The sequence below is a fragment of the Astatotilapia calliptera genome, chromosome 10 (assembly GCF_964374335.1).
Source record: "Astatotilapia calliptera chromosome 10, fAstCal68.1, whole genome shotgun sequence".
NCBI classification, from domain to species: domain Eukaryota; kingdom Metazoa; phylum Chordata; class Actinopteri; order Cichliformes; family Cichlidae; genus Astatotilapia; species Astatotilapia calliptera.
The window spans coordinates 9,305,757-9,324,178 of NC_137431.1; the positions used below are offsets into that span (position 1 = coordinate 9,305,757).

Consider the following 18,422-nt stretch of genomic DNA (forward strand, 5'->3'; position numbering starts at 1 on the left):
CTGTGATACTGAGCAGATTGTATTATATGGAAAATAGCCTCAACATTTCATGAAGGATAAAAGTCAGCTTTCAGACTGGTCTTAAAAGCTGTGTGTTTCTCATTTAAAACAGCCACTGTGACCCCATTACACAGAAGGAAACCTCAGGTTCTTCCTTCCTGTGTCAACTAAAGTTCGGTATATTGCTCGGTCTGGCCCTCTGTTTGGCCTCACAGAGGCATGTCCACACACTTGAGCTCAGTATGCTTGAGGAAGTAGGACTTGGTCTCGTCCATCAATCCGCCTGTCTTCCTTTGCCAAGCTGCAGGGAACTACCCATTATGGAGTCATTTTATTAATAGGGCCCCTTTCCTCTCCGCCACACTCTTGCAGAGTGCCTCCTCATTCTGTCAGAATGGAGTATGCCTGCAAGCCACCTCCATGAAACTGCTGCACCAGGGCCCTCCCTCTTTCTCCCATGTGAAAGCTCAGGCTGGGAAATATTATGCTTTCAAGCTAAAATAGTATTTGGAGAGGTGAGCAATCCCTAAGCCCTACAGCAAACAGTTTAACATTGAGGACTTATTTAAAATGATGTCCTTCCTCCTAGAAAGCCAATCAGATTCCTCTTTTAGCAGACACACACATGGACAAAGGCACAAACAAACACACAAAACAAGTTTGACATTCTGCACCCCCCTTTTCCCCCCTCCTTCTTGTAAATATATAGCTCGGAGCACCTTTGACCAGAGGGTGTGGAAAGGTCAGAGGATGCAGTATAGTTTAGGGAGGATGAGTGAAAACACATTGCAAAAAGGTTAAAGACATGGCCGGGGAGAGGTTTGTTTAACTGGACTTAATATGAGGAGATTGCAGAAGATGAAAAGGATTGAAGTGGCATTAGGGTACACAACTTCTATTAAATGCATTTGAATACATAATAAGTTCATTCACTTCAAAAACTTTTCCCATATTCCATTTGCCGTCTTGTTGCTGATATTTCATTTCATTATTTACTATATTTTGGAATTCAAATATTCAGCCAACGTCCCTTTTACTGTCCCTCTTAAAGTTTTTGCTGTTGCTCTCTCGGTTTTCATTGCAGAAGCAGTAAAGGTGTGCAGACAGTTTATGCCAACATAAAAGCAGCTACCAATGATTAAACCTTTTTTCAGCACCTTTCTTAGAAGCCCCATTCCCATTCATTTTCAAACATAAAGAGCCTGTTTTAAAACTCTATTATAAATGCCACCTACGCAGATCCAGTTGCTTAAATCAGGCTCACTGTGTTGCTAAAAGAGTATTTCGAACCATTCCAACTTTTAGCACTAGTCAGAATTAGCATGCAGGTAATATGCCAGTGACATGCCTCAGTGACTGACAGAAAAACTGTCTGAGAAACTTTTCACCTTGCTTGCTGATAAGATCTTTATCTAATTGTCTGCATAGTGCAAACTAGAAGGAATACGAATAAAACTGGTATCAATATTTCATAACTGGGCTAAACTGCAGTGAGGCAGCAAAACCTCTGTTTCTTAAAGCTTTATTCTAAATGTAACTGCAGCATACTTAACAACATTTACTAATATTGAGTATAGGCCTGTTAGACTTTAACTCAGAGTCAATTAAATTTAGTTTCAGTTCAGTTTTATTTATACAGAGCCAAGTCACAACAACAAAACAGCTAGCTTAAAACTACCACAGATAAATCTTACGTTTTGTTTACTTGGACTTTTACAGTGTAGGGCCAGAAAAGCTCCAGTACTATTCATTTGTAAAGATGACCACATATATTCGCCTGTCAGGTCAACCATTCCTACCGCTTAAATGAGCCACCACTGACAGCCTGGGTTGTTGTGGAGAAACAGCGGTTGGTGCGATCTGGCGTGTAATGCAGACTCAGGAGAGGTTTGTTCACATGTTGGTGCCCTACCCTACAACATTCTGATGCTGATTGGTGTAACTGAGCACAGCAACTATCTGGCATTTAAGTTAAACTCAAAGATGTTCAAAGGATGGCTATAGGCCAAAGAACTGCAGTGCTGCTTTTGCCCTCAAGGTCGGGATGTCCCAGTAGCTCTGATGTCATGTGAAAGCTATGGATTGCAGCATAACTAAGTGTAACCCACCTAAAATCTGCCTCATGAAAATGAACTGCTGTTCCCCAAGAATGTCAGTAGGTGGCACTATGAGATTGTTTAGTGCTTGTGAACTTGAGTTGAGAACTATAGAGAAGGAGAATAGCGCTAAGGCTACGTATGCTGGTCGGAGCTACTCACAGAGTTTTTCCTTAACCTTTTTCTTGAACAAGGATTGTGTGTGAAGACACAAATTGGATTTTACTTTTCCGCTTGTTGGGAAACGCGGACACTTTTTGTTGATGCTGATGTACCTCTGTTTTTGTGTTTTTTGTTCATTTCCGGTGAGTTGACTAACTGCGCTAGCATAGCAAGCTAATCGTTAGCTCAGTATAATGTAAATTTCATGTGTTCCTTTTAAGTGCTGTATTATCTTTTTATTTCTTCACTTGTGAATGTTTTAAGCCAATCGGAAATATTTCTTTGGAAGCTAGTAGGTAAGTTTTATTTATTGTAATGAGATGATAAATATGAGCAGTCTTTGGCTAAATAGTACTGCGACCACGTTTTGCACTTTCCTCGTGCATCAGTAATGTACATTCTCTCAATTCATTGGATTGATGTGACTGCTGTTCACAAAATATGAGATTTGAGTTAAATTTGTATGATGTGGAAATTGTTTTAAGGTTCTTTGATTAATTTTATTATTGATTGCATTAAGTCGTTATATACAAAGAGTGAGAGACATTTGGTCACTAGTGTTGATTAAGTTGTTATATGATATTCATGTAAAATATGTTCACTGCCCTGTGCAGGTTGGTTTTTTTTGTTGGAGTCTAAAGTTGCGAGCCAGGATTCCGGATCCCCAGCTGCGATGCAGGAAAGATTTCCAGCCTACTTAGAAGTGACAACTGCGTTACTTCTTGACAGATAAGCTTATGAGATCTCAGAACAATACACTACCCGGGTAGTACTACTAACATTAACACTATACACACACACTCACACACCTGAACTGAAAAGACTGAAAAGAACTCTGAACACTGAACTCTGAACTCTAAAACTGAATACACAGACTGACAAATATGGACAATTGGAACTGTTGTGAACTGTTGTGAACTGTTGAATGACTGTTTTTGGTTTTGTTTTGAATAAATGTTGACTGTTCTTTTAGCTGTGTGTCATTCGCTCCTTAGTCGATTCCTAGAGGCCATAAGCCTAAGATCCTAACTTTCTCTACATTCAGTAGTGGTAAAGTATCGTGTGTTACATAAGCGAAGGTACCGGATCACCTGATTCAGCCTTAACTATATACTTAGTCAAAAAGGAAGGTTTTTTAAGGTCTAATCTTAAAAGTAAAAGAGAGGTTTTCAGTCTCCCGAATCCAAACTGGGAGTTGGTTTCACAGAAAAGGGGCCTGAAAGCTGAAGGATCTGCCTTCCATTCTACTTTTAAATACCAGAGGAACCATTAGTAAGCCAGTAGTCTGAGAGTCAAGAGCTCTATTGCGGTAATATGGTACTATTAGGTCTTTAAGATAAAATGGGGCTTGATTATACAAGAATATCAGGCCTAGTTACGAGGCCTGCTATTTTTTTTAATACACACTATTACACTAATAAGTTACTTGCAAGATAGGGTCTTACGTACAGTTTTGATAGGCATATTATTGAAATAAGGTATCTCTTCACCACTGATATGGAGTTGTGAAATGCCGGCTTAACTGAGCTCTTTTCTCCAGTGGAGAAATGACTAGATAGAAATTAACCTAGTCTGAATGAGTGCTTGTCCTTCTCTGTGATAGTGTCTGCTCTTCTTCACATGTGAATCTAAGAGGTGGCCTTGAATGGGAGAGGTCGCTTTTAGTTCACTTTGTTGTGTTTGAGTATACTCAGGAAAGCAAAAGGCTTCCACTGTAGCCCTGTGACTGCTTCAGCTTAACTAAAAGACACAGCCAGAAGTGCCTCACATAATAAGCCATTTACTAATTGTGTTAATAACCAGCCGGAAAATAAAATCTCAACAATGGACTATTTTGTGTCCATGAATTAGTGAAAGTGCTCAATGACTGTTCATGAGTCCGATCCATAAATCTCTTTTAGGAGACAAGGTGTGTATTATGTACTTTGATATTAATAGGTGAACAAGAGGGATAAAATGAACTGCTAGGCTCAAGTGAATAGCATTAATTTCACTCACAATGGCCACCACCCCTAATACCTGCAGTGTTTTACTTAGATTAGGGTTACGCTTTTTTTTTCTTTTTTATAAGACCATTTCAATAATTTGACATTCCTCCCCAGAATGGGGGAGAATGAGCGTCGATAAAAACTTTTTTTCCCCTCCTCCTTTTCATGCAAAACACTTTCATCTGTCATTTCATGATAGCCCGTCTCTCTTTGTCAGCATAAATACGGAAGCCCCTATTTGAATATGGTTACACATCCCTCTATTTATTAAAGCTTGGATTAACATGACAGGAAGTTTTGTCTGGGGGCTCTTTAAGATGGCTCAGAGAGGCAATCTGGTGACAGTAATAGGATCCAGCTAATATACTTGACTGATGCTCCTTTCCCAGTGTTATAAAGCAGAACAATGGGAGTGGGGTTCTGGGAGTGAATACATTGTGTTTTGAAACTGTGTGTGTAAGTGAGTGTGTGTGTCTGGGGGGACGAGGGTGCGCTAATCAGGCAGAATACCATCACTTAGCAAATATAAGGGCTGAAGAAATAAAAATACTAAAGGTCACAGAGCAATTCCATCAGGATAAGTATGCTACAATTAAATGAATAGACAAAGGCTCTGACATTAGTGGGAGCTATAATAATGTTTTACTCCAGTGTCTGGGAGTTTGTAGAGATTTGTTAAAGGTTGGCTTTAGAAAATAAACAGAAAATCATTTGATTCCTGCTCTTCGTCCGCTGGAGAAACACTCGAGTTGCTATTCTTTCCTCTTTGATGTCAGGTGTTGGGGGAATCCTCGCGTGCAGGCATTTGTTCTTTTTCTTTATTGAACATAGTACTATTGTATTTGTTTGACTTAAAATCCACAAGAAGCCTTTAAAACTGAGGCATAAAAATAAATCTGCAACAAGGTAATCAAGTATCGCGATAAGTGAGCAGCAGCAATGACCGCTTTTTTCAAAAGTGTGAACATTTCTCTGCTTTCCCTTCAAATGTCACAGCATAACCTTGGGGGCTCTGAACTGTAAATTTAAGTGTTGTTGTTTATATTCTTGTAGAGCAAGTGATAAATTTGCTAATTAAGAAAGTAATTGGCACATTATTCGCTAATGAAAATTATTAATCATCATTAGGAGAATGCAGGTTTGTATTTCTGTTTGAGAAAGAGGTGGAAAAGCCATTGTTTGCTTTCAGTTAATCCTGAAGAATATTCAGAATGCATCAAACATTAATCCCTGTATCCTAAACTGAACTGTGAGCCGAGTGCGTCATACGCCCCTGCTGTTTACCTTGTTGTTGTTATTTTCACTTATGCTTTTTATTTTTCTAAACTCTGAGTTGTTTTGTTGTTTGTTGATTCCAAGTTGTGATAGATATTGCTGTCAATATTACTCCGAGAGCCACTTGTTTACAGACTATCTCCATATGTCAGGGAAGCTATGGACGGACAGGATACGCGTCCATGAGAGTGTATTTGTGTGCATGCGCTCAGCCTAGATAGGTTAGCGGATCAAGAACACATCTGTTTTAGAGATAGAGGGGAATCTGTGTTTCTCCCCCAAACCTCTCAATACTAATTAACGATCCACTGATAGTGGCCAAATGCCAGCTGTCATTAGCGGCCGATGCGGCACAAGTACACAGATGCAGATGTGCACGCCCTCAAATCCAGATGTGTGGCGGTCACCCACCACCAGACCACCGTAGGTCTGTGGATAAGATACATTAACCCTCCAACTCCTCACGCTGCTTCCCATATACCTCAACAAGCGGTAACATGGAAAAACGATATTAATCTCAACATGCAGCTATATGTCTGGTCTGTACTGCATGAGAGCTGGTAGTGAGCTGTGCCTGTTAAACAGACAGCACTTACACTGTATTCTTAAAGACGTGAATGACAACCTCAATTCTCGAGTAGCTGTGGACCTTTGACTTCTTCACTGATAGTGCCATTTGCGTGCTCTCAACCAGTGTGCTCGGTAAAAGCATCTGACAGCTATCTTTGATTTTATTTAGCAACGATTTCAGCTATGCCTGTATCTAAAAGGATGTGCCACCCACTCCCTTGTCTCTTGCGTGGTTTCTCTCCGCCTGGATCTGTCACTCTGTGCCTCGGTGACAGGGTCAGATAGAGAGAGCAAAGCAGCGAGAGGTGTGACACTGTGAGCAGATGAGGGTCTACCCGTATGGAGGCCCCCAGCATGACACCCATCACGGCTACCCGGACAGCCGCCAGTTGGTCCGAATAATGCCGCCCACGCTGGCTTTGGCAGGAAGTCCAGAAGCCACCGGACCACCAGGCAGCCCTGCTTTTTCTTTCATAATCAAACGGAGCCATCATTAACGTCGATATTTGCACCAGAAGAAAACATTCAAAGACTATTCAAATCGTACTGGAAAATTTGGTGATGTGATATTTTGCTATGATTTGTAACCTTCTAGCATTTACTAAATATTTAATGGGTATGTGTACCTACAATGATAACAGACAGAAAAAACACCCCCCCATCCCTCTTTAAAATTTTCCTTGAAAAACCAGAGCAGCCTCGCCTCGTCTCGTCTCTCTTCCCCTCTCCCAGTGCAGCCTGCCTGCCGCCATCTCATGACAGCATCTCTCCATCTCTCACAGCCCTCTGATCTCTGTGTCAACAGGCGACACCAGCAGCTCGCACTAACTCAGCGCGCATCAGCCCATCTGCAAGGCAAAAAACGCCCCCTATCTACACGTGCATTTAACGTATGACGATGGATACGATTAATGGCGGAGTTAGCATATACCGTAAGTGCATGGCAATGTCTTTACAGCAGACAAGGTACCACTTGAAAAGATGCCTTGCTTTGCAATAAAGACAGCTCGTGAACCTTTTCTGCAGATTCTCCACGAGGCTGGGAATTTGCAAGCAGCAGGTAGGAGATCAAAGCTGCTGCTGACATTCTTGGCAAACACAGATTTATTCAACTCATCGAGAATTGTCGCAATGTTTTCTCAGCGGCCTCTTATCTCGATGTGTACCTTTACTGATGGGGGTTTATTAGTTATCAGTGGGCTAGGTGGGAGGCTGCACGGTTGTCCAGCTCAGGTCCAAACTCATACAGAGGATGTGATGACAGGATCCGAATCGCTCTGTGGTTACTCAGTGGAATTCAAATGCCAATCCCCCTGCCCAGCGCCATCTCCTCTCCCTCTCTCTCGCTCTCTCTTTCATTTGTCATCTCGCCCTCTCTCTTCCCTCCCCTCTCCCCCAGTGTTTGTCAGGGTTGGTGATTAGCTGTCACCCTCTGCAGAAGCAGATAACACCCCACACAGCCCGTTTCCCCTCTGGGAGCATGCACACACGTAAAACAGGGAAACACACAAATACACAAGTGCGCGCACATGCATGCAAACTAAAGGCACTTAAAAACTCTGTCAAATGCAGTCAAAATTGTGATGAGTGTATCACAGTTTTGCATGCATTTACTTCAGGCATTCTCATCTATATAAGCTCCATGGTAACTATGGCTATCGTTCAGATTTTATCATGTTAATCGGTTCCAGTTCTTATTAACTCTGGCTCCAGTTCTTTTATTCTCTACACATTTAGGCTGCCACAAACTGTTATTTGTCACAATCTTTAAAAACATCTCCTATTTTGCCATACACGTGTTAAATGTTGCATCTTTTCATGCTGCTTTACACGGGCTGGAAATACCTGATTTTCAGACATGTGGATCGGCGTTTTTATCCCATCAGATCCAATTTTTCTTATCCTGAATGAATGATTTTTGGCAGCACTTTATATTAATCTACTCTTATTCACCATTAACTAGTTGCTTATTACCATGCATATCAGGAGCTTTTTATATTAATTAGTGATTACAAAACACATATTATTGCCTTCATTTACAACTAATATGCCATTAACTTTAAGAGTTTTCCCACAATAACGTCCTAATTTTTGACTAATAACTGTCAAAGTGCATGTGATGTAAATAATGAGGACCTCAGTGAGGAATGGGGAACATAATCTGTGTTAGATTTGGAGTTATTTGCACATCAAAACTTTTAGTATTTTATTACAAAAGAAAACATTTATTATGGAGAACTGTTATTCTTGCAGCACTGCTTTCCTATAAACCTTATAGTGAGCAACGTACACATGCCTAATATTGTGTTGGTCTCCCTTTTTCCTGCCACAACAGCCCTGAACTGTCGAGGTATGGACTCCACTAGACTCCTGAAGGTGTGCTGTGGTATCTGCACCAAGATATTAGCAGCAGATCCTTTAAGTCCTGTAACTTACGAGGTGGGGCCAACATGGATCGGACTTGTTTGTCCTGCACATCCCACACATGCTTGATTTGGAGGTCAAATCAACACCTCAAACTCATTGTTGTTGCACTCCTCAAACCATTCCTAAACCATTTTTGCTTTGTGGCAGGCCACATTACACTCCTGAAAGCCATCGGGGAATACCGTTACCATGAAAGGTGAACATGGTCTGCAGCAATGCTTAAGTTGGTGGTACATGTCAAAGTAACATTTATATGAATCACAGGACACCAAGGTTTCGCAGCAGAACATTACCAAAAGCATCTACGTGCCTCTGGGGGCTAAATTTCTTCCCATAGTGCATCCTGGTGCCAGGTGTTTTCCCAGGTAAGTGACCCACACGAACACGTCCATCCACGTGATGTAAAACAAAATAAGTTACTGAGACACCTTTTTCCATTGTTCTGGTTCTGATGATCATATGCCCATTGTTGGTGCTTTCAGCAGTAGACAGGGGTCAGAATGGGTACCCCGACTGGTCAGCAGCTATGCAGCCAGATATCCAACAAATTGTGATGCACTGTGTATTCTGACCTTTCTATCAGAACCAGCATCAACTTTTTTCTGTGGCAGCTCATTTGTTGGGCTGGACCACACGGGCCAGCCTTCGCTCCCCATGTACATCACTGAGCCTTGGCCGCCTATGACCCTGTCATTGGTTCACTACTGTTCCTCCCATGGACCAGAGATAATCAGTCTTCTTCACTTCACCTGTCAGTGGTCACAGAGTTATGCCTGATTGGTGTAAATGATCCACACCTATACATTGCAGCTGCTGGTTTTTTTTAGCCAGAAAAAGGACAGGCAGGGAACTGAAACAGCTCTATCAACTAGGGCACAACACATATATTTAGATTGTAATTAATGTACAACAACTGCTGGGGGCGGTTGCTGCTCTGGAGATACAAAGGGTTTGTCCACCAATCAGAGGGTCAGTGGATTGATGCCTGGCTCCAGTTTGCATGTTGAATCCTCGGGCAAGATTCTGACTAAGGGTTGCTCTGAACCCCTTCATTGGAGTGTGTGTGTGTGTGTGTGTGTGTGTGTGTGTGTGTGTGTGTGTGTGTGTGTGTGTGTGTGTGTGTGTGTGAGTGACAGTTAGAAAGTGCTTAAAGGCACCAATTAAATCCCTGCACGAATATGTGTGTGGATGTGTTAATGTGGCTTGTAGTAAAAGACGTTTTGAATTCTTAGAGTAAAAAAGGACTTTGTGTGTAACAGATCATTTACCATTAACAGCTTTATTTACTTACAATCAGTAAACACTAATTAGGAGATTTCTGAATCTATTTTCTGAGTTAGAACTGCTTATTCTGAATTGGGTATTAATAAGTAAGTTTGAATAAACATCTGAATGTAAGTACTTGTGTCACCTGTCCACATCAGTATATACACTGACCACATACACTGTTAAATGTGTGTAAACTTGGGCGATCGTGGCTCAAGAGTTGGGAGTTCGCCTTGTAATCGGAAGGTTGCCGGTTCGAGCCCCGGCTTGGACAGTCTCGGTCGTTGTGTCCTTGGGCAAGACACTTCACCCGTTGCCTACTGGTGGTGGTCAGAGGGCCCGGTGGCGCCAGTGTCCGGCAGCCTCGCCTCTGTCAGTGCGCCAGGGTGGCTGTGGCTACAATGTAGCTTGCCATCACCAGTGTGTGAATGGGTGGATGACTGGATATGTAAAGCGCTTTGGGGTCCTTAGGGACTAGTAAAGCGCTATATAAATACAGGCCATTTAAACTAATGTTAGAATTCACTTTAGGCCACCATTTACTCATGTTGATGCATGGACAGTGGACAACCCAAATCTTTTTTAAATGATAAGTTATGATGAGTATATTAAAAAAAAAAAAATCCGTTTTTATAATTGTTGGAAAGGTTTCAGCTGAGAAAAAGTTTTCAACCGTGGAGGTATATAACACAAGGGAGTAATAATATTACATTTAAAGCAAGCGCCCAAAGTAACTGTGCCATCGAGCAAAACCAAAAAACTACAGCATTTCCCCCTCAGTCTATCCACCATCTTTTCATTACACCCTGATCTACTTGTGTCAGAATGTACTTTGACTAAAAGTTGAAAGTGGCTCATTAGCAGAAGTCATGAATCCATCAACTTCCTGCACACTGACAGATCTCTCTTCAACTCTATTTTCACAACTCCAGCTGTAGGGATGCAAACAAGCAGGTTGTGTTATACAGCAGCAGTGGAAAGGCTGTCTTCTGCCTTAATGTTAGAAGCCACACATCAAGCTTCCAGCCTAAATTGTCCACGACTCTAACTGCAACCCACAGAGTCGAATTTGGAAAATTCAATTCAGGATGATGCAATGGCATGTATATTTAATCATCTCTGCCCCTCACTTATATACATCTTCGTTTTACAAACAAGTTAATGATTCCTTAAAAATTTCAGCAGGACACACAAGAAGTGCCCAAATCAACCAATCAATAAATAACTAAAGATGTGCTGAGTCTGAACAACCCCTATGCATCTAGTATTTGCAAACACACAGAGCTCAGATGACTAAGGGTTGCTATTTTGGAACCAAACATGGAGAGCCAGACAGTATTCCTCCAGTGTTACTCCGGGTAACATGTGCCCTTTCCATCAGGCGACAGGTGGAGCATTAGTTGCATGGGTGCACGCACGGATCACGTGGTAACCTTACTGTTTACACATATGTATTTTGACACACATATTCTGGATTAGCATTGTTGTCAGCAACAGTATGACACATATTTTAAATTTAACAAAAATGGAACAATGTGTATTTAAGTGAAATTCAAAATTTAAAGAAAAAAAGAAACACCACTAGTCCAGTTTTCCATTGTTGCCTCTGGAAAGGACACAGAAGACATGCGTTTTCAATAAAGATGTGTGCAAGCAACAGCCCTCAGTAGGTTCTAAAGACCAACCAATGTCTGAAAAGAACCCGCTCTGATCCACACTGACTTTTCAAGGACTGCTTTGGGCCTGAGGTCTGTCGTAATTTCAAACGGGCTCCTGTGCTGCCTGGCTAAGCTGTTGCTGTGGAGCTTCAAGCTGATGCGAACGCAACCAGAAGCCACATCCATTCAAAGCCTCCTTTGTGACACCTCTACTGAACACAGCAGTATGCTTTTTATTATTTAATAGGAAACAGAAGGACTCTGATTTAACACCAAAGCAAATATAACCCTGGCACGCAGAATAATTCAACATTGGGTGTATTATGTTTCGTTTGATCAAGAGGCTGGGCAGCAGGGCTCGAGCTTTCCAGTCCCATCTCACAAACAATATGACAGGCTCAACTTCAAATTAATATAGCAGGATAGGATCACCTGGCCTTCTCCTCTCCGCCTATCATCTCAGCTGTCACGGTACAAAGACGGATTGAAATGTAGCAGATAACTATACTACGACATGGCTTTATCTGCTGCCCCTAAGCAGCTTTACTCAAAGGAAAGCTCAAACAATGTCGGCTAATCATAACATTTTAAGAGTCAATGTGCCATCTCGAAATTGTCGAGAACGGGAGGTGTTTTCATAGGAGATGTCAAACCTGTTATGGAGCATAATAGAAACGTAGGGCAGCAGAGGAGCAAAGGGGCCGAAGCGGTGATGAAACAGAGAGAGCAAGAGAGGCAGAGAGAGCACCAAGACAAATACGGCCCGGGAAAGACGTATGAGATCATGGCCCCTGCTTCTGTGTACATATGGTGAAACGTGCTGGAGCAGAGAAAGACCAACACATTGAGATAAGCTCCTTTGCTCAGGCTTCCTTTTAAGGGTGATTTGGCAGCTTGGCCTCATGTCTGTTGGCAGGCGGCAATGGCCGCCCCAAATCATCCACTGATCGCCGAATTACAACGTGCCTTCTTTTAAAATTTCCATTTAACGCCATTGGATAACTTGCCGAGGTGCTCGTAACACACTACCGCAACAGGAGCACACAACTTGACGTTCAGCTTACTGGCTTTACAGCAGAGAATTCAGGCTTTATAGGCCTGAATCTCAGGTCAAATACATTTAGCAATAGTCCTTATGTTTTTTTTCTATTAAAGATATATTTGTATTGTGTTTTATGATTAGTCAGTAATCTGTCTGTTCTCTCCTCAGTTTGTTCCATTTTGGGCCTCTGAGCACTGCGTTTTCTCAGCACATTCAGGAAGTGATGCATTTACCATATTCGGTAACTACGTCAATGAAATTACTTTACAGTCAGCAGACTATATTTATAGTAGATGCACTGTATGGCAGAAGCAGCTCCACAGGGGTGTCTTCATTGGTGTGCCAGAGCAATATCACACGTAGTTTCAGTGCCAGTTTTTTTCTTTTTTCTTTTTAAAGTGAGACGGCCGTTTCGTTGATCCCATTTCACTTTAAGTGAATTTTTAAAATGCGATTAGACAAATGTGATGAACGTGCTCTCCGTCCATCACACCTTCGTGGTAACTTCTCATCAAAAGCCGGCCGAGGGCACCCGCCATCGATGCCCCCACCTAAACAATATGTAAGTAAGGAATACAGACTCCGCTGACAGGAATGAAGTGTGACTGTGACCAGACAGGAAAATAATCTACGTAATCCAGATCGAAGCCTTAAAGGCTTTTATAGATCGACAGCATAGATTTTCTCTCTGTCTCCATTTCTACCTGGGCTTAGGTTTAATTCAACTCAATTAAATCAACCCATGAGCCCGGGAGTTCGCAGAGAAAGCAATCATTCATCTTTGTGGTGAGCCACTTCATCGGGGGGCCCCGAAAAGCGACCCCTACTCTGCTCTTTCTCCACAGACGCCATTAGGGCACTCAATATAATTTCAGCCATGCCAGCTCTGTTATAATTACAGCAGTTGACATCTAACAAACAGCTCTTTATGGATGTCCTGGCCTCAATATTACTTTAACAAATCTGATCATTTTCTTTGTGGTTTGCTGTTATGTGTGCACTTTTCCATTTCCAGCAATCAATTAGGTGGCCGGGTAGCTTGTGCATTAAAAACAAGAGAAAAAAACAAAAAAAAAAAACAAGAAAAAAGAGTTAACATGCTTATCTTTCAATGTGCAGTGTGGAATTGGAGGGAAAAAAAGTTATCCGTGATACAGAAACACACCCTGAGGTAAATTTGTTATCTACACTGCACACCACAGCTTTAATGTAAGACAATCAACACGACAATCAACAGCTATAAGGGATTGTCCTTGAGTGACTGCCACAGAAACCTCCCCCCCACCCCATCGTGACTGAGCTGTCACACAGCTGCTTACATGCACGCCCATTCGACAGATACATATTTCATGAGCTATAGTAAACACACTGCTCTCGCCAATGCCAATCTAGCATTGAATAATACATTCGCAGCAGATCGGCTAATGAATTGAGAGCTTGCCCGAGTAAAAAGAAGAAAGCAAATAACTAATACTCAAAGTGGAAATAGAATTAATGAGTGGTTGTGAATACTCAAACACTCTGTCGTGGATGCGCCTCTAAAAGCAAGGCCATTTCGCTCCCGCGCCTAACCTTTGTCTCTGGTCAAAGTTCTATATTAATGAATGCAGGAGAGGTTTCATAGTCTTCTCTATGAATGTGCATTTCACAGATGTGTAAATGATGCGACGTGAGACGCTGCGAGTGAAGCTTTGATCTGCTATTCGGCAAGCCAGGTTCTACAACAAAAGGCGAGGAAATCCTGAGCTCAGACAAGGCCTGTGTAATCTAGTAGAACCTCTCTCTATGTCTGATCCTCCTCTGCTCTGCTGGCCGTCTCAGCAATCAATCCAGCTGCCTAAACTCAGATCTGCCCCATTGGTAAGAACATGGAACCTCCTACTCCTAGCCATATGGGGTGACCTAGAATATATACATTTAAAAGCCTTTGCAACTGTACACGTGAAAGAAAATTAGTCCCATTTTCCAAAGGTGCAGTAGGGCCATTTCTGACTTTGCATACCATAAAAATATTATGGTTATTATTGTTAACACTGGGACTTAAAAAGGCAATTATGTAAATTAAGTGTCAAAACTACAGGGAGAAAAAAATCAATAGCACAAACTTTGTGTTCATGCTGTAATTCAATTATTTTTTCCTGACTAAACTTGACACGTACCTGTAGGCTGTTTAATCCAGCAAACTACACGGGAATGAAAATGAACTGGATCCTGAAGTAGAACTACTTTTTGCAAGGAACAACACAGAGTCAGAGGTAAGGGGGGAAAATGATACTCGACACTGTGTCAAATCCTGAGCAGGATCAATAGTCTTTTGAGTTGTGGAATCAGCACCCAACTGGGATTGCTTGCTACTTGTTCTCAGCATGGAGCCCACTGATGTCTATGCACCTCTAAGGGGATCCCCAGGCAGTTGCCTACAACTTACAACATTGAAAGAATCTGAATTGTTTTCTGATGTTTCCTTTTCTTCTCTAATATTGCTTGTGAAAAGTGTTTTTCACGTTCTTTTCTTATATATAGTTATACATAATATTTATTGCCCTTTATTTGATAAAATACCATAGCAGGGAAAGTGAGGATGTGGACCTGGGTCCAGATTCAAACCACAGATATTGTACCTTAATGTCAAGAAACTAGCATCGCCAATAAATTCCAGTTTCTAATATAATGTAACAGAGTAGCTTTATAGTAGCTAAATACAAAACCCTTTCCTTCAGGGAACTGCCCTGCATTTTTTTAATGGCTTGCATTAAATACTAAGAGAATGACGTTAGACGTTGTACTTAGGTTTGAGGATTGGCTTTGAAAACAGCCGTGATATATAATGAAGTCGGAACACTTACACACTCAAGAGCTTCTCTGCACTGCTCTGCCTACCCCACAAACCGGCTGTTTTCACAGAAGCATGAAAGGTGGCCAGAGTTTTGCTGCAAATGCATCAAACCAAACCTAACCACTGTGTCAGATCTTCCACACCAGAGTGGGTAAAAGGGCACTGAGAAAAAAATCCAGGAAATGAACAATTTCATAGGGGAACACCCATCCTCATCAAGACTGCTGTGACCCTAAGCAAAGGGCATATACAGTAGAGGGGAGAAGTGGAGGCTGCTTGTCTATCAGCTACACAAACACCTTCATTAAGGTGGGAGGAAAGGGAAGCCTAGAGGTGTACTGTGGTCTGTGTCTGGGTAAAGCTAGGCCAGTTTAGACAAAAGAGCAGGAGCCGTGGCCGGCGAGCAGACCGGCCAACAGCACGGCAAGTCTCCGTGGGTGTCTGACGAAATTAATTAGGAGAGTAAAAGGAAAATGTCTGTCAGATCACAGATCACGTCGTGAAAAATATCTCCCCCTGCTGTGATCTATTGATTGCCATTAAATGTTCCAGCTGCCACCCCATAAAATATTAATATTTAAAATCTGACAGCTATAAAGTGAATTTCAGCTTTTTTTTCCCCCTACCTAAATAACAGCTGTCTGAAAGAACATCATTAAGCACAGGAATCCAACGCACTTCCAGCGAAGAGAAAGGAAACACCACGTTTCTGCTCATAGCCGCGCTCTCACCACGTCTCTCTGTCTCTCTCTCTCTCTCTCGAGCCTCCTTCATTTTAACTCACGTTGCACCAGAGGCTGCAACAGCTAATTCTATCACTCCAGTTTAAGTGGACAGACTCTCATCCCGATGGGCTCGAGGGAGGAAAGGAAGGGTGGACCATTCATTAGTCACTAAAGATATAGGAGTATTTAAACAACTTTAGCGTAATGTCACAGCTTAATGCCCGGTTGGCAAAATTCACCAACAGGCTCGATGCGAACATGTTCCGGTTCTGCACGTGAGCCGACAGGATGGCGCACCGCTGGCCCAGTCGGGCTGCAGGGCCCTGCTGTTAACATTACAATGTGTAGTGGAGCGGAATAAAGCGGAGCAGGGTTTCATCTCACCGTACTGGTGCGGTTTTTCAGAGCATGTTGTGGTCAATGTGATGATAACACACACAAGGCAATCAATATAAGTTCAAAAATGCCCTGCAATTAGAGCTATGGGGTATTAGTGTTTTCATAACACTCCTATTATATATTCATATTCTCTATCAGGGTTGGTAATCACTTGTCTCAAACAGTTTAATTACAGCTTGGCAATGACTACTTAACGTGATTAGATGTTATACCTTATTGTTGCGTGTGGCATATTACATCAATTATATTAAAGAGTTATTATTTTCATGAGGGCGCGGTGCTTGCGTATGATACAGGATGCAGTGAAGGCTGAGTGACAGGGACTTCTTAAAGACTTAATTTTACAAATAAAGTAATCAATATAAGCTACTGCACATCACGTCTCACCACACAGTGAGCAGTAAGGTCTTTTGCATAATTGCAATAAAAAAGTGTATTGGCCTGACTGATTGAATTCAGTCTTGGTAATTGCAGCATAAACAATGTAGTTGACTGTCACAGCAACTGTGCCACTAGGCTGTCAACAATCCAGATATTTTTCTGGTGTCTACTAGCATATCATGCAGATCCACAGCCTGCCGTGTAATGAGTATAATTACATGGTGCGCATGTGTTACCTGTGGAGCACACACACACACACACACACACCCTCTCCCACACACATGTGGAACACTATTTTCCATTCCTATGACCTGTCACTCAAAATCAACCCTGATGGAAAAAAAGATTCCCAGCTATTCCATGGCGCCATAGTAAAAATGTTCATCTCTTCCTCATCTCACAATAAAAAAAAAAAATAAAGAGCCTGCATCATCTAATAGCCAGCGAGATCCCTGTTGATGCTGCTGTCCATCAATATGACCACCCATTCTCTCAACCCAACCCCCACCATTTGATCGACATTAACTCTGCAGCTGCCCACCAAGCGCCTCCCTGCATTCTCAATCTTTCTTTCTCACCCCAGTTACTCTTCCTCTCTACCAGGAGATGCACCACATGCTTCCAGGCAAAGTCAATGTCTGCCTCTAGTCTCCCTCGTGCTGTCCGTATCCAGTACGCTGCTCCTGTTCCTCACTGTAGTGTCTTGCACACATCTAAGACATATCCGACTTGTAAATAGAGTGGAGCTTAAATGACAACAGCACTGCTTTTGTAGGGATTTAGGGAGGGAAGGAAAAAAAAAGGAGCTGATTTGTGCAAAAGACTGCTGGCGAAGATAAAATGTTAGGCTTTGGATCTAAATTCCACATGAATGCCTTTCCCTTTAGTGTGCATTATGATGGCAATGGACCATATCATAGTATTTGTTTTGCTTTAGAGCTGTCCTCTGTGATTTATGTTCCCCGAGTGCAAATATTTCATGTCACTATACAAGCAATGTTTCTGTCATAGAAAACGTAGGGGGTATTCGGGGGCTGAATACGAGAGATTTGTGTACATGTGGCCCGTGCGTGTGTGTGTTTGTGTGTGTGGGCCAGTGGCAAGGCACATGTGGCAGTGCCAGTGTGACCGCAGGCCCCCTGGCTGGGGAGCAGCGCCTGGAAAGGTTACCCAGCAGAGTGGCTTTTGTATGGTAATGTGACCTCCAGCTCCCCAAGGAGTCCCAACACCTGCCCAGCACCCCCACCAACCTCACATCCTCAACATGGTAACTGTTTTCCCTCCATCTGACTCCTGCTCTGCTCTTGCTTTGTAGTGCAATTATTGTGAATATCTGCATCACGATTGTATCACATAAATACAACAGTTATAGGTCTGCGTTCAGCTTAACACCCACTCCAACTTTAATATTAGCTGAGTAGTTACCGTCATCTTTAGGCATAGGCTGAGGAACAACTCTGTAGCAATATGCATGCAGACAGGCTGACACCCCCCTAGACCTACAGACAACTGGCTGAGCATAGAGAGAGGGGCTCTAAAGCAATTATAGCAAATTAAATGAATGCCCCCAAGTTAAATAGTGTTAATAGTGTTCAGG

The 18,422-nt window shown here is 42.3% G+C and overlaps 1 protein-coding gene and 1 long non-coding RNA gene across 9 annotated transcripts in view; one reads left to right on the forward strand and one right to left on the reverse strand.

The window, feature by feature from the left end:
* Positions 1–18,422, reverse strand: part of msi2b (musashi RNA-binding protein 2b) — a 279,565-nt gene that overhangs the window by 130,458 nt on the left and 130,685 nt on the right. The gene's annotated exons all lie outside the window — the stretch shown is intronic.
* LOC145431623 (uncharacterized) lies at positions 2,207–3,230 on the forward strand. The gene is made up of 2 exons (XR_013911962.1): positions 2,207–2,401; positions 2,873–3,230. It is a non-coding gene; the product is annotated as an uncharacterized LOC145431623 (long non-coding RNA).